Below are 14,673 nucleotides of genomic sequence, written 5' to 3' on the forward strand. Positions count from 1 at the left end.
TAACTATTTTCTAATGTTTCTTTTGCACCTAATCTATTCCACTGATCCACCATTCTACTTCTTAACCAGTACAAAACAGTTTTGATGACTGGCGTTTTAAAATATAATTTTAGTTCTGGCATGGCTAAGTCACTTTCCTTTGCATTTTTTCCTTTAATTCCCTTGATATTCTTGACCTTTAGTTCCTTCATATGAATTTAGTTACTATTTTTTTCTGACTTAATAAAGTAATGTTTTGGAAGTTTGATTGGTATGGCACTGAATAAATAATTTAATCTAGGTAGAATTATCATTTTTATTATATTAACTTGGCCTACCCATGAACAATTGGCATTTTTCTGGTTATTTAGATCTGATTTTATGTATGTGAAAGGTGTTTTATAGTTGTTTCCATATAGTTTCTGAGTTTGTCTTAGCAGGTTTCATGTCTTTAAGGTACTTTGAATGGTATTTTTCTTTCTATCTCTTGTATCTTGTTAGTAATATATAGAGAGGATGATGATTTACATGTTTTTTTTTAATATCCTGCAACTTTGCTAAAGTTGCCAATTGTTTCAAGAAGTTTTTTATATTTTACTTTTTGAATTTATAAAATTTATATAATTTTCCAGGATTCTCTAAGTATATTATGTTATCATCTGCAAAGAGTGAGAGTTTTGTTTCTTCATTATTCATTCTAATTCCTTCATTTTCTTTTTCTTCTCTTATTGCTAAAGCTAGCATTTCTAATACAATATCAAATACTAGTGGTGATAACAGGCATCCTTGTTTCACCCCTGCTCTTATTACTGGGAATACTTCTAATTTATCCCCATTAAATATAATGCTTGTTTGTGATTTTAGATAGATACTTCTTATCATTTTAAGGAATACTCCATTTACTCCTGTACTCTCCAGTGTTTTTTTTTCTTTAGGTTTTTGCAAGGCAAATGGGGTTAAGTGGCTTGCTCAAGGCCACACAGCTATGTAATTATTAAGTGTCTGAGGTCAAATTTGAACTCAGGGCTGGTGCTCTATCCACTGTGTTGTCTAGCTGCCCCTCTCCAGTGTTTTTAATAAGAATGGGTGGAGTAGCTAGGTGGTGCAGTAGACAGAGTACTGACCCTGGAGTTAGCAGGACCTGAGTACAAATCTGACTTCAGACAATTTTATGCCCTGTGTGATCTTGGGCAAGTCACTTAATCCCACTTAAGACTTGCAAAAAACAAAAAAACAAAAAATAGCAATGAGTACTGTGCTTTGCCAAAAGCTTTTTCAGCATCTACTGAAATAATCATATGATTTCTGTTAAGTTTGTTATTGATATGGTCAATTATACTGATATATTGAACCAACCCAGCATTCCAGATCTAAATCCTCCTTGATCATAGTGTGTTATCCTAGTGATAACTTGCTGTTATTGTTTGCTAATATTTTATTTTAAGTTTTTACATCTATATTCATTAGGAAAATTGGTCTATAATTTTTTTCTTGACTCTTCCTATTTTAAGTATCAGCATCATGTTGGTATCATAGGAGGAATTTGGCACTCCTTCACCTATTTTTTCAGATATTTTATGTAGAATTGGTAATAATTGTTCCTTGAATGTTTGGTAGAATTCACTTGCAAATCCATCTGACTCTGGAAATTTTTTTTAAGAGTTCATTGATGACTTTCAATTTCTTTTTCTGAGACAGGATTATTTAAGAACTTAATTTCCTCTTTTAACCTGGACACTTTATATTTTTGTAAATATTCATTTATCTCACTTAGACAAAATAGCTTCAAATTATTAATTTAATTTCCTATTCATTGGTGGTGGATTCACCTTTTACATTTTTGATACCAGAAAATTGGTTTTCTTCATTCTTTTTAAAATCAAATTAACCAAAGGATTATCTGTTTTATTGGATTTTCCATAAAACCACTCCTTAACTTTATAAGTTCAGTTTTATTACTTTTGATTTTATTAATTTCTTTTTAATTTTCATAATATCTAATTTGGTATTTAATTGGGGGTTTTTAATTTGTTCTTTCTGTAGTTTTTTTAATTGCATGCCCAATTCATTGATCTTCTCTTTCTCTATTTTATTCATGTAAGCATTTGGAAATTTCCCCTAGTAATAGCTTAGACTGTATGTAATCTTCTTTGGTATGTTATCTCCTTATTGTCATTGTCTTGAATGAAATTATTATTTATTTCTAGGATTTGTTGTTTGATCCACTCATTCTTTAAAATTAGGTTATTTAGTTTCCAATTAATTTTAGGTCTATCTCTCCATGGCCCTTTCTTGCACATGATTTTTATTGCATCATGATCTGAAAAGAATGCTTTAACTATTTCTGCCTTTCTGCATTTGAGTATGAGGTTATTATGCCCTAATAAATGATCACTTTTCCTTTATGCTCCACATATAGCAGGAAAAATGTTATATTCCTTTCTATATACATTCAATTTTCTCCAGAGGCTTATCATCTCTAATTTTTCTAATATTAAAGTGCTTCATTATCTATGGTACCTATTGAGAGGATATAGTTTCCTTCCCTATCTCTTTTAATGAGATCTATTTTTGCAATTATTTTGTCTGAGATAAGGATTGCTAACCCCTACTTTTTTTCACTTCATCTAAAATTTAATATATTCTACTTCAGCCTTTTACCTTTACTCTGTTTGTATCTCTCTGCTTCAAATGTGTTCTTGTAAACAGCATATTGTAGGATTCTGGTTTTTAATTCATTCTATAATCTGCTTCTGTTTTATGGGAGACTTCCTCCCATTCCTTCTTCCTCTCTTCCCCTCCTAATACTTGAAGGGTAAGATAAATTTTTAAACCATCTTAATGTATGTGTTATCCCTTCTGAGCCAAATCTGATGAGAGGAGTCAAACAGTTTTCATCCCCTCCCTTCTTTTCCTCTATTACAATAGATACTTTGTACCTCTTAATGTAATATAGTTTATCCCATTCTACCTCCACCTTCCTCCTATCTCATTGCAACCACTTACTTTTTAATGTCTTGGTTTTTTTAAAAACTCATTCCATTAAAATCAACTTATGTCCATATTTTCAGCCTACGTATACTCCATCTAATGGAGTTACAGTTCTCAAGAATTATGAGAATCTTCCTCCTGGGCAGGGATATAATCAGTTTTATCTTATTGAATAGCTCCCCTTGTTTACCTTTTCTTGCTTCTCTTGACTCTCCTGTTTGAAGATTAGAATTTCTGTTCAACTCTGGTTTTATCATCAGGAAAGTTTGAAAGTCATCTATTTCATTAAATATCTACCTTTTCCCCTGAAAAAGTATTGATGCTTAGTTGTAATCCAAGCTCCCTTTTCTCTGGAATGTAATATTCCAGGCCCTTCAATTCTTTAACGTTGATGCAGCCATGTCCTGTGTAATCCTGACTGTGTCTCCTTGGTATTTGAATTTCCTCTTCTGACCACTTGTAGGATTTTCTCCTTGATCTGATCATTCTGGAGTTCGACCGCAACTTTCCTCAGCATTTTCATTTTGGTATCTCTTCTGGGAGGTGATCAATGCATTCTTTCAATGACTATTTTTCCCTCTGGTTCCAGAATATCAGGGTAGTTTTCCTTGATGATTTCTTGGAGAATACAATCCAGACTCTTTGTTTGATCATGGCCTTCAAGTAGTCCAATATTTTTTAAAATGTCTCTCCTGGATCTATTTTTCAGGTGAGTTGTTTCACTAATGAGGTATTTTATATTTTCTTCTTTTTTTAGTTTTTTTTTTAATTTTGTTTAACTGATTCTTGGTGTCTCATAGAGTCATTAGCTTCCTCTAGTTCCAGCTGATTCTTCAAGGAATTATTCTTCAGTTAGTTTTTGCAACTCCTTTTTCATTTGGTCAATTCTATTTTTAAAGGAGCTTTTTTTTAATTTGCCCATTTGTATTTTTTATTTTTTTAATTTTTATTAAAGTTATTATTTGAGTTTTACAATTTTCCCCCAATCTTGCTTCCCTCCCCCCACCCCACCCCACAGATAGCACTCCATCAGTCTTTACTTTGTTTCCATGTTGTACCTTGATCCAAATTGGGTGTGATGAGAGAGAAATCATATCCTTAAAGAGAACAGAATTCTCAGGGGTAACCAGATCAGACAATAAGACATCTGGGGTTTTTTTTCTGAATTAAAGGGAATAGTCCTTGTATTTTGTTCAAACTCCACAGCTCCTTATCTGGATACAGATGGTACTCTTCTTTGCAGACAGCCAAAAATTGTTCCCAATTGTTGTGCTGATGGAATGAGCAAGTCCTTCAAGGTTGAACAACACTCCCATTTTGCTGATAGGGTGTACAGTGTTTTTTTGGTTCTGCTCATCTCACTCAGCATCAGTTCATGCAAATCCCTCCAGGTTTCCCTGAAATCCTGTCCCTCCTGGTTTCTAATAGAACAATAGTGTTCCATGACATACATATACCACAGTTTGCTAAACCATTCCCCAATTGAAGGACATTTACTGGATTTCCAATTCTTTGCCACCACAAACAGGGCTGCTATAAATATTTTTCTACAAGTAATGTTTTTACCCTTTTTCCTCATCTCTTCAGGGTATAGACCCAGTAGTGGTATTGCTGGGTCAAAGGGTATGCACATTTTTGTTGCCCTTTGGGCATAGTTCCAAGTAGCTCTCCAGAAGGGTTGGATGAGTTCACAGCTCCACCAACAGTGTAATAGTGTCCCAGATTTCCCACATCCCTTCCAACAATGATCATTATCCTTCTGGCCAATCTGAGAGGTGTGAGGTGGTACCTCAGAGAAGCTTTAATTTGCATTTCTCTAATAATTAATGATTTAGAGCATTTTTTCATATGGCTATGGATTGCTTTGATCTCCTCATCTGTAGATTGCCTTTGCATATCCTTTGACCATTTGTCAATTGAGGAATGGCTTTTTGTTTTAAAAATATGACTCAGTTCTCTGTATATTTTAGAAATGAGTCCTTTGTCAGAATCATTAGTTGTAAAGATTGTTTCCCAATTTACTACTTTTCTTTTGATCTTGATTATCTGCGCAAAAGCTTTTTAATTTAATGTAATCGAAATCATCTAATTGGTTTTTAGTGATGTTCTCCAACTCTTCCTTAGTCATAAACTGTTCCCCTTTCCATAGATCTCGCAGGTATACTAGTCCTTGATCTTCTAATTTGCTTATAGTATTGTTTTTTATGTCTATGTCCTGTAACCATTTGGATCTTATCTTGGTAAAGGGTGTGAGGTGTTAGTCTAATCTAAGTTTCTTCCATACTAACTTCCATTTATCCCAGCAATTTTTATCAAAGAGGGAGTTTTTATCCCAGTGGCTGGACTCTTTGGGTTTATCAAACAGCAGATTACTATAATCCTCTCCTGCTTTTACACCTAGTCTATTCCACTGGTCCACCACTCTATTTCTTAGCCAATACCAAACAGTTTTGATGACTGATGCTTTATAATATAATTTTAGATCGGGTAGTGCTAAGCCACCTTCGTTTGCATTTTTTTTCATTAAGCTCCTGGCAATTCCCCATTTGTATTTTTAAAGTATTTTTTTCTTCTGTCACTTTTTGTTGCAAGATGTTAATTTTCTTTTGCATTTATTTTTTTAATATTTTATTTTCCAATTATATACAATAGTAGTTACTTCCAATCATTTTTAGCAAGATTTTGAATTTTGCAATTTTCCCTCTTCCTCCCTTCCTTCTCCCTCCCCCAATAGAAGGCAATCTGATAATCTTTACATTGTTTCTATGATATGCATAGATCAATATTGAATGTGTTAAGAGAAAAAATATATCCTTAAATAGGAAAGTAAATATTAGAGATAGCAAAATTATGTATTACATAAGACAACTTTTTAAAATTTGGAGATAATAATCTTTGGTCTTTGTTCAAACTCCATAGTTCTTTCTCTGGATACTGATGGTATTTTCATCAAAGATCCCCAAAATTGTTACTGACTAGTGCACTGATGGAGTGAACAAACCCATCAAGTTCTATCATCACAGCATGTTGTTGTTAAAGTGTACAATGTTCTTCTGGTTCTGCTCATCTCACTCAGCATCAATTCATGCAAATATTTCCAAACTTTTCTGAAATTCCATCCTCTTTTGCATTTGTTTCCCCAATTTTTACATTTACTCTTAAAATCCTTTCTGAGCTCTTTCAAGAAGTCTTTATGGGAGGGAGACCACATCTCTGAATCTTCATGTGTAGTATCCTTCTTCCCTCTTTTTATGAGCTAGTGTTTTGCCCATCCTTATCCCCAAGGTAATTTTCAATAGAGCCTGCTTTTCTTTGAGCTTTCTTATTAATTTTGAGATTTGTTACAGGGTCTTATTTTGGGGAGGGGCTTGCTTGCAGACCTTCAGGGTTGATAATCCTAGAGGTTTACTTACTGGCCTAGAATTGTCAATATTAGGAACTCCAAGGGGTTGCTCAGAGGACAGACTGCTAAGGAATGCCAGAGACTTTCTCTCCAGGTGATCAGTGCAGGGGATGTCAGTTGCCTACTTCCTGGGCTATTATGAAAGGTGGGAAAACTTGGGGATATCTCCGGACTGTCTGTACTGGAAACACCAGGCCCTCCCAGGCTCCAAGTTTGGATTTGGTCATCCAGATAATAGTTGGGTTCCCTGGATGTATTCAAAGGATGGAGCTAATCACAATTCGGTCATAATTAGGTAGTTTAGAATTGTCTGGACTATGTAGATCTAAGCACTGGTTTTCCCACAATAATATGTCTAGGAAGTATCAGAGGTCAGATTTGGACTCAGATACTTGACTTCTATTGTGAATATATATTTGTAATGAGTTGGGAAGGTAGAAGTAATGAGCCTTTGACATTGCTGGTCTATATAGTGTTCACTAGGAATAATCATTTGTTTTTCTCCTTCCTTAAAATTCCTGGAACTCTCCACCACATTAATTACTCATTAATGGTGATTCTACAGATAATGTACTGAACTTTACCTTTGTACAGTGAAAAAAATACAAATAAATAAATGTAAACACATTTGAGAGGAGAATTGTGTTGTTGTTCAATCATCTTTTTTCAGTCACATCCATCTTTTTTGTGATCCCATTTGGTGTTTTCATGGAAAATATACTAGAGTGATTTTCTATTTTTCTTCCTCTAGTTCATTTTATAGATGAAGAAACTGAGGCAACCAGGTTCACACAGCTAGTAAATATCTGAGGTCAGTTGTGGCTTCATGAACAGGAGTCTTCCTTACTCCAGGCCTGGCACTCTAACCCTGAGAGGAGAATATTTACCTACTTAAGAAAATCAGTTCTCCAGTCTTTAGAAAGATCATATCCATATGAGTTGAGTACTAATGGAGTGTATAGAATGTTCAACATGGAATCAGAAAGACCTGGGTTTGTCCCCAATATACCCAATAGTTGTATAACTTCTACTATATCTTCTATTCTCATTTTCCTCAGTTGTAAAATGGTGATGAAAATAGTATCTACCTCCAGAGTATGAAGATTGAAGGAGATAATATATGCAAAACATAGGTTCTTAATGTAGTTTGCAACTGAGTCTAATTTGACTGACTGATGAAGCCTTTGAATCCATTTCCTAGAATAATACTTTTAAATTCATAAGATGAAATACAGAGGATATCAATAAAAACAATTATATTGAAATATTTTAAACTATTTTTAAAAATAAATTCTGGGTCATAGATTAAATCCCTAATGGAAAATAATTTTGCAAAACATAAAACCTATAAAAATATTATTATTATTATTATTATTATTATTATTATTATTATTATTATTATTATTATTATTATCTGGTAGAAATTAATGTAAGCAGAAATCAATACTAATTAAATTAATGTTAAATGTGTTGGCTAATTTTTAAAATAGATCTGGCAATAACAACAACAAGAATTTATATTACACTGTTTCACAAACCTCTTTGAATTTATTGCCTCCTTTGAGCCTCATAGCTATCTGGAAAGATATTATTGATTTCATTTTGTAGATGAGAAGACTGAGACTCACAAATGTTATATGACTTTCCCAGTGTCAGTCAACTTGTGTTTGAAAGAAGGATCCAAACTCAGATCTTTCTGACTCTAACTTTAGTATTCTACCTATTGATTATGTCAGGTGATATTGGGTCAATTTAAGAATAGAATTTTAGATAACAGGCTATCAACAGTCCTCTAGCGTAGTCCCATTATTTTACAGGAAAACTAAGGACCAGGGAGTTACAGCATGCCCTTCACTTATTGAAGTAATTGCCTCCTTAGGATAGAACTCAAACTTTTGTTCAGGCATTTCTCTCCTCCTATTTCAATAGCCTCTTAATTAGTCTCCCTGTCACCTGTATTTTACTTAGGTAGTTTACCCTTCACAATTGCCAAAATGGTATTCCTAAGTCTGAGATGTGATCATGTCATTTCTTGTTACCTTGTTAGCTTCAGTAACTCCCTATTGTCCCAAGGATAAAACCCAAATTCCTTAGCCTGACATTTAAGTTTCTCCATAATCTACTTGGGTCAGTTTTATTTAACATTTCTTCACTTCTTGTGGTATTCCAACCAAATTGTTTATTCATTGGATTCAGCCCTCCAAATGCACCTCTGTACATTTGCACAAGCTATTCTAATATCTATAGCTTACTCTTTCTTCCTTTAAGTCTCAGGACAATTGGAAACTTCTCCATGCAACATTTCCTGATATCCCTTAGCATACTTTCTCTGTCTCTCTTTGTCTCTCTATCCCTCCCTCTTTTTCTCTACCTTTCCCTCTTCCCATTTTCCCATTTCACCCTCCTTTTCTTCACCCCTCTTCCCCTCCCTCTCTCTTGGTCTCTCTTACTGTCTCTGATTCTCTTTTTTCTGTCTCTATCACCATTGCTTTCCTTCTTACTTTCTCTTCTCTCCCTCCTTCCACCCTTCCCTCCTCCTCTTTCTTTTTCTCTTTTTCTTTTTTTCTATTCTTATCTCCCCTCTCTCCTTTTACCCTCCTCCCCTCCTTCTTCTCTCTTTCCCCTAGAATTCTGTGTTCCAGTCTGCTTTTACCCCACTTTACTCCCTACCTTGCATTATATATCCTTGTGGTCATATAGAATCCATCCAGTAAAATTAATGCTCTTTGAGGTCAGATACCATGTCTTATTCCATATTTATATGATCTACAGTTAGTACAGTGCCCTACATGTAATAGAAGCTTCATGAATATTTGCCGAATTAGCCTCCCCCCTTGAAGAATGGATGAGATAATGCAGTTCCCTTTTTTCTTTGGAGAGATAGAACCTATGGATGAGGAACATCATATACACTGTCAGATTTGATGGATGAACTGATTAGTTTTACCAACTTTCTTTTTTATTCTTTTTCTTTATTATATTTTCCTCCTTTTTACTTTCTTTTTTATAAGGAATAGTTTGCTGAGTAGGGAAATACAGAAGGTAGCAAAAAAACCCAAAATAAAGCAAAAGATATCAACAAAAATTTAAAAAAAACTTTTTAAAAGTTTGTTGAATTCTGACTCCAGTTCAGTATGCTCTCCATTACATCATGCTGTCTTTTAATTACCCTCTGATCAACCTCTTACATTGACTACATTAAAAAAAAACATTCTCCTACTCTGCATCTGAAAAAAAAAAGTTAATGTATGGCCAAAATAACCTATTCCCAGCTCATTGCTCCCACCCCTTCACCATAATGCCCTAGCAATTACTGCATGTCTATGAAAGTCATCAAGCTAAATTTCTTTAATAGTATTCTAGAAAAGCTTACATTTATAATACATTAATTCAGGAGATGTCCAAAATTCCATTTCTATGGAAGTAGTCCTGAGTTCTTGAAAGCCAGTCCAGCTGACATGCTGTAAAGGATAGGAACAGTCCTAGGGAGAGACAACCAGAATGTATGGGAACTCATCATACAAAAAGTGATTGCTATGTTATTATTATTTGCTCATGACAGCCCATTAAAAATATGTGAGAAGTTCTTCAGATATGCATTGTCTATGACAAAGTGGTGGAAAGTGGAGGAAGAGGTAAAGAAGTACGTGCGCATGTGCACATACACATATCTACAAACAATGTTGGTACTTTAAACATGGGATTGCCATACACTGACTACACTGACATGTTACTTGGACAAGGCAAATCATCAATCAAACTACCAAACAAAAAGATACTTCAACTAAGGATAACAAATAAATGAATTGGATTCATTGTCCATTCAACAGCAATAAGAAAAATTGTATGTATTCTTGGTCATCTTGTATAACAGAGTTTATTAAGGATAACTGCAAAATAACTTGCCCCTCCATTTCTTCTGTTTTAGTTCTTTCATATACCATTTTATGAGATAATCATTCTTTTTTAACTCTTTCCTACTGAACCTTTTTTCCCAACCTATCTTAGTAATGATGGCACTTTTAAGAATACTGATATCATTTTTCATATATGATAAGAAAATAATTTGATTTTAATGAATACCTTATAATTATTCTTTTGTTTACTTTATATTTCTTCCTGATGTTTTATGTTAAATTTTCCATAAAATTTTCATTTTAGATTAAAGCCAAATGCACTTTTATACCTACATTTGTGTCACAGAGAATTTTTCAGTTTGTCAAGTCCTTCCAAATTAATTAAATCAACATATACTTTAGGCACAGTGGGATCTTCTATGAATCTTTTTATCAACTGAATGAGAATAAAGATAGAGTATGTTAAAGGATTTTAAAAGGCAACAACAGTATTCTAGAATTCAGACTTTGAACTCATTCTGATGAGCCTTCACTCCATCAATGCAACTCAGTGAATGTCAGTGCATCTAAGTATTTATATATTAAACCTATCACTTCAGTTGGTAGTTCTAATAAATAGCTTCAAACATATTCATTAAGTGGATGCTTTAGTTAAAAACACAAACACTGTTGCTTATATTGATTCCTGAGCTGCAGTATAATTCCCTTTCCCAGTCATCAGTGAAATTGAAAGTCAAATTTCTGTGAACAATAATGTTTCTGCAGTCAATTGTTTTCTAGCTGTTTTTAGCCTGTTCTTCTCTGGGATATGTAGTCTAATGACTTGCCAGTGTATCCCCCTCTTTTGGAAACATAAGAGCAAAACTAAAGGATCACAAATTTGCAACCATGCACTTGGATTATCACACAGCAAATAGAATTGTGACTAGGCTTTCTTCCTCTCTCCAGAAATTTTTCAACAGCTAAAAGGCAATTTACTCAGAAATCTGGCCAAACTTTCATCTCCCAACTATTTGATGTAGGCTTAAAACAAGAGATGTCACTATACAATAGACCTAGTATTTTCCCTCTCCAGTGTAAATGGATTAGCTAAGAATGACTAGAAGGGAATGGTTGAGAGATGCCCTTGGGGTACGTGAGGGTGAAACATTGTGAGCTGGTGTAGTTAAGGAGCACAGAATTGCTCAATACTCTGAACTACCAAAATGTACCAAAGTAGCCAATGTTCCCTTCCTAATTAACCATCTGTCTTGCTCTCTCCTCAAATTTACCTTATTCTCAAATTTCCCTTTCTTGTTAGAATCTCATTCTTTGTTCATCCTGCTTTGTCATCTTCTTCCCTATTGCCTAAAAATAACATTCATTCATTTAATTCTGAAAGGTTTACAAAATGTTTTCTTCACAACTCTATGACATAGTTTGTATTTGCCCTCCCATTTTACAGATGAAGAAACTGAGGCTTAAGAGATGAAGTGCCTATGACTCACCTATAGGTGAGTAGGGAATTTAAACAGATCTCCTGACTCCAAGGCAAGTGGTTTTGCTTTATTTTTTAGACCACACTATACTGCTCACTTATATAAACCAAAATTCAGTTTTAAGTAAAGCTAAGATCAGCTGGGATGCTGTTATTTCTCAAATAGGTTGAAAAAATGATATCATAATAACCTTTTCCCTTTTCAGTAGAGAAAGAAAAAAGGAATTTGAGTCATATAACACCCAGAGACCTTAGAGGAGGCAGGAAGCAGTGAAAACACGTCTGTAGGTGAATATGTATGCACACACAAATGTGATGTGGGTCACACTATTGCAAAGGATGAGAGGAGGAGTTTTAAGTTACTGACCTAGAAAATGAGTCAGCTCTATATAAATTGCTTAAATCTATAGACTCATCCCTTTCATTATAAATCCTATTGCATGGCTATTAGTTTCTAAGAAAACTCATCAAGCAAGTACTTTGGCACTCCCCGGTTTTCCTTGAACAGTTCATTGAGTTTTGTTGGACCTTTAGAATGCTGCCTATTAATTATCCAAAGGTGATCACTTGGATGCATTCTCAAATAAAATTCTGAAATGTGGACAGGAGTCAGGAAGAGTCCAGTCATTTCAGTCCTGTTTTGTTCTTCATGACTCTATTTGGGTTTTTGTTTTTTTTGGCAAAGATACTGGAGCGGTTTGCCCTTTCCTTCTCCAGCTCATTTCACAGATGAGAAAACCGAGGCAAAAGGGTGACTTGTCCAGGTCACACACCTCTTAGGTGTCTGAGATCAGATTCAAACTCAGGGCTTTCTGACTCAAGGCTCAGTGCTCTGTCCACATCCTTGTGACTTGTCCATGGTCACACAACTAGTAAGATGAGTCTTTTTGATTCCAGGACTAGCACTTGATCCACTGTAACGCCTAGCTGCTCTACATAATGACAGTAGCTGGCATGTTATAATCTCCTGGTCCTTACAACAACTCTAGCAGATAGATGCTATTATTATTCTCATTTTACAGATAAAGAATCAGGGCAGAAGTTTAGTGACTTATGCATTTGTGTTGAAGGTAAAACTTGAATCCAAGTTTTCCTGACTCAACTCCCAGTTAGGTCTGTTAGCCATGCTGTCTCTCAACTATGCAGGTAGGTGATGCTGTGGATTGAGTTTGGGACCTGGAGTCAGAAAGATTCATCTTCCTGACCTCAAATCTGGTTTCAGATACTTACTAGCTGTGTGACTTTGGACAAGTCACTTAAACATGTTTGCCTCAATTTCCTCATCTGTAAAATGACTTGCAAAAGAAAATGTCAAAACACTCCAGATCCTTGCTAAGACAACCCCAAAGGGGGCCATGAAGAGTCAGACATGACTGAAAAGACTGAACAACAAAGGTAAAACAGCAAACCTGGGTCAGAAATGCCTGCATTCAAATCCTGCCTCAGATACTAGCTCAGATACCTCAGCAAATCATTCACCCTCGAACAGCATCAGTTTCTTTATCAGTAAAATAGATATAATAATAACAACCATCTTACAGGGTTATAGTCATCAAATGAGATATGTATAAAGCTTTTTGCAAACCTAAAAGTGCTAACTATTATTATTAACAAACATAAATCCATATGTGTATATACATGTATATTGAAAACATATACATTTATATGCATTTTTTCTATGTTATGTAAAGTACACTGTTTTGATTGACTCTAAGAAATCACATTAACAATGTGAAAATGTACAGAAGCATAAAAGAGAGGAGACCACTGAGTGCAGTTTTCTTTTGAATAATTCTTTTTTTCAATATCTGGTACAAGACCTGTTTGAGCTGCCTCGTGCTCTGCCAGCCCCAATTCATCTCCTCCACCCACCATTACTGGTTCAAAATTCAGAGAATAAACCTTCCTCCATACCTGGGAATGAATATGACTTTATGGGGTCATCCAATCAAAACTTTTTTTCTTTTTTTTAGTTTTTTTATTAAAGATTTTATTGGAGTTTTACAATTTTTCCTCAATCTTACTTCCCTCCCCCACCCCCACCCCCACAGAAATCAACCTGTCAGTCTTTACTTTGTTTCCATGGTATATATTGATCCAAATTGAGTGTGATGAGAGAGAAATCATATACTTAAGGAAGAAACAAAAAGTATACAGAGATAACAAGATCAGACAATAAGATATCTGGTTTTTTTTTCTAAATTAAAGGGAATAGTCCTTGAACTTTGTTCAAACTCCACGGCTCTTTATCTGGATATAGATGGTATTCTCCATTGCAGACAGCTCAAAATTGTCCTTGATTGTTGCACTGATGGAACGAGCAAGTCCATCAAGGTTGAACATCACTCCCATGTTGCTGTTAGGGTGTACAGTATTTTTCTGGTTCTGCTCATCTTGCTCATCATCAGTCCATGCAAATCCCTCCAGGCTTCCCTGAAATCCCATCCCTCCTGGTTTCTAATAGAACAATAGTGTTCCATGACATACCTATACCACAGTTTGTTAAGCCATTCCCCAATTTAAGGAAATTTACTTGATTTCCAGTTCTTTGCCACCACAAACAGGGCTGCTATGAATATTTTTATACAAGTTATGTTTTTACCCTTTTTCATCATCTCTTCAGGGTATAGACCCAGTAGTGGTATTGCTGGATCAAAGGGTATGCTCATTTTTGTTGCCCTTTGGGCATAGTTCCAAATTTCTCTCCAGGAAGGTTGGATGGGTTCACAGCTCTACCAACAATGTAATAGTGTTCCAGATTTCCCACAACCCTTCCAACAATGATCATTATCCTTTCTGATCATATTGGCCAGTCTGAGAGGTGTGAGGTGGTACCTCAGACAAGCTTTAATTTGCATTTCTCTAATAATTAATGATTTAGAGCAATTTTTCTTATGGCTATGGATTGCTTTGATCTCATCTGTAAATTGCCTTTGTATATCCTTTGACCATTTGTCAATTGGGGA

The sequence above is a fragment of the Macrotis lagotis genome, chromosome X, assembly GCF_037893015.1.
Source record: "Macrotis lagotis isolate mMagLag1 chromosome X, bilby.v1.9.chrom.fasta, whole genome shotgun sequence".
In the NCBI taxonomy this organism is placed as follows: Eukaryota; Metazoa; Chordata; class Mammalia; order Peramelemorphia; family Peramelidae; genus Macrotis; species Macrotis lagotis.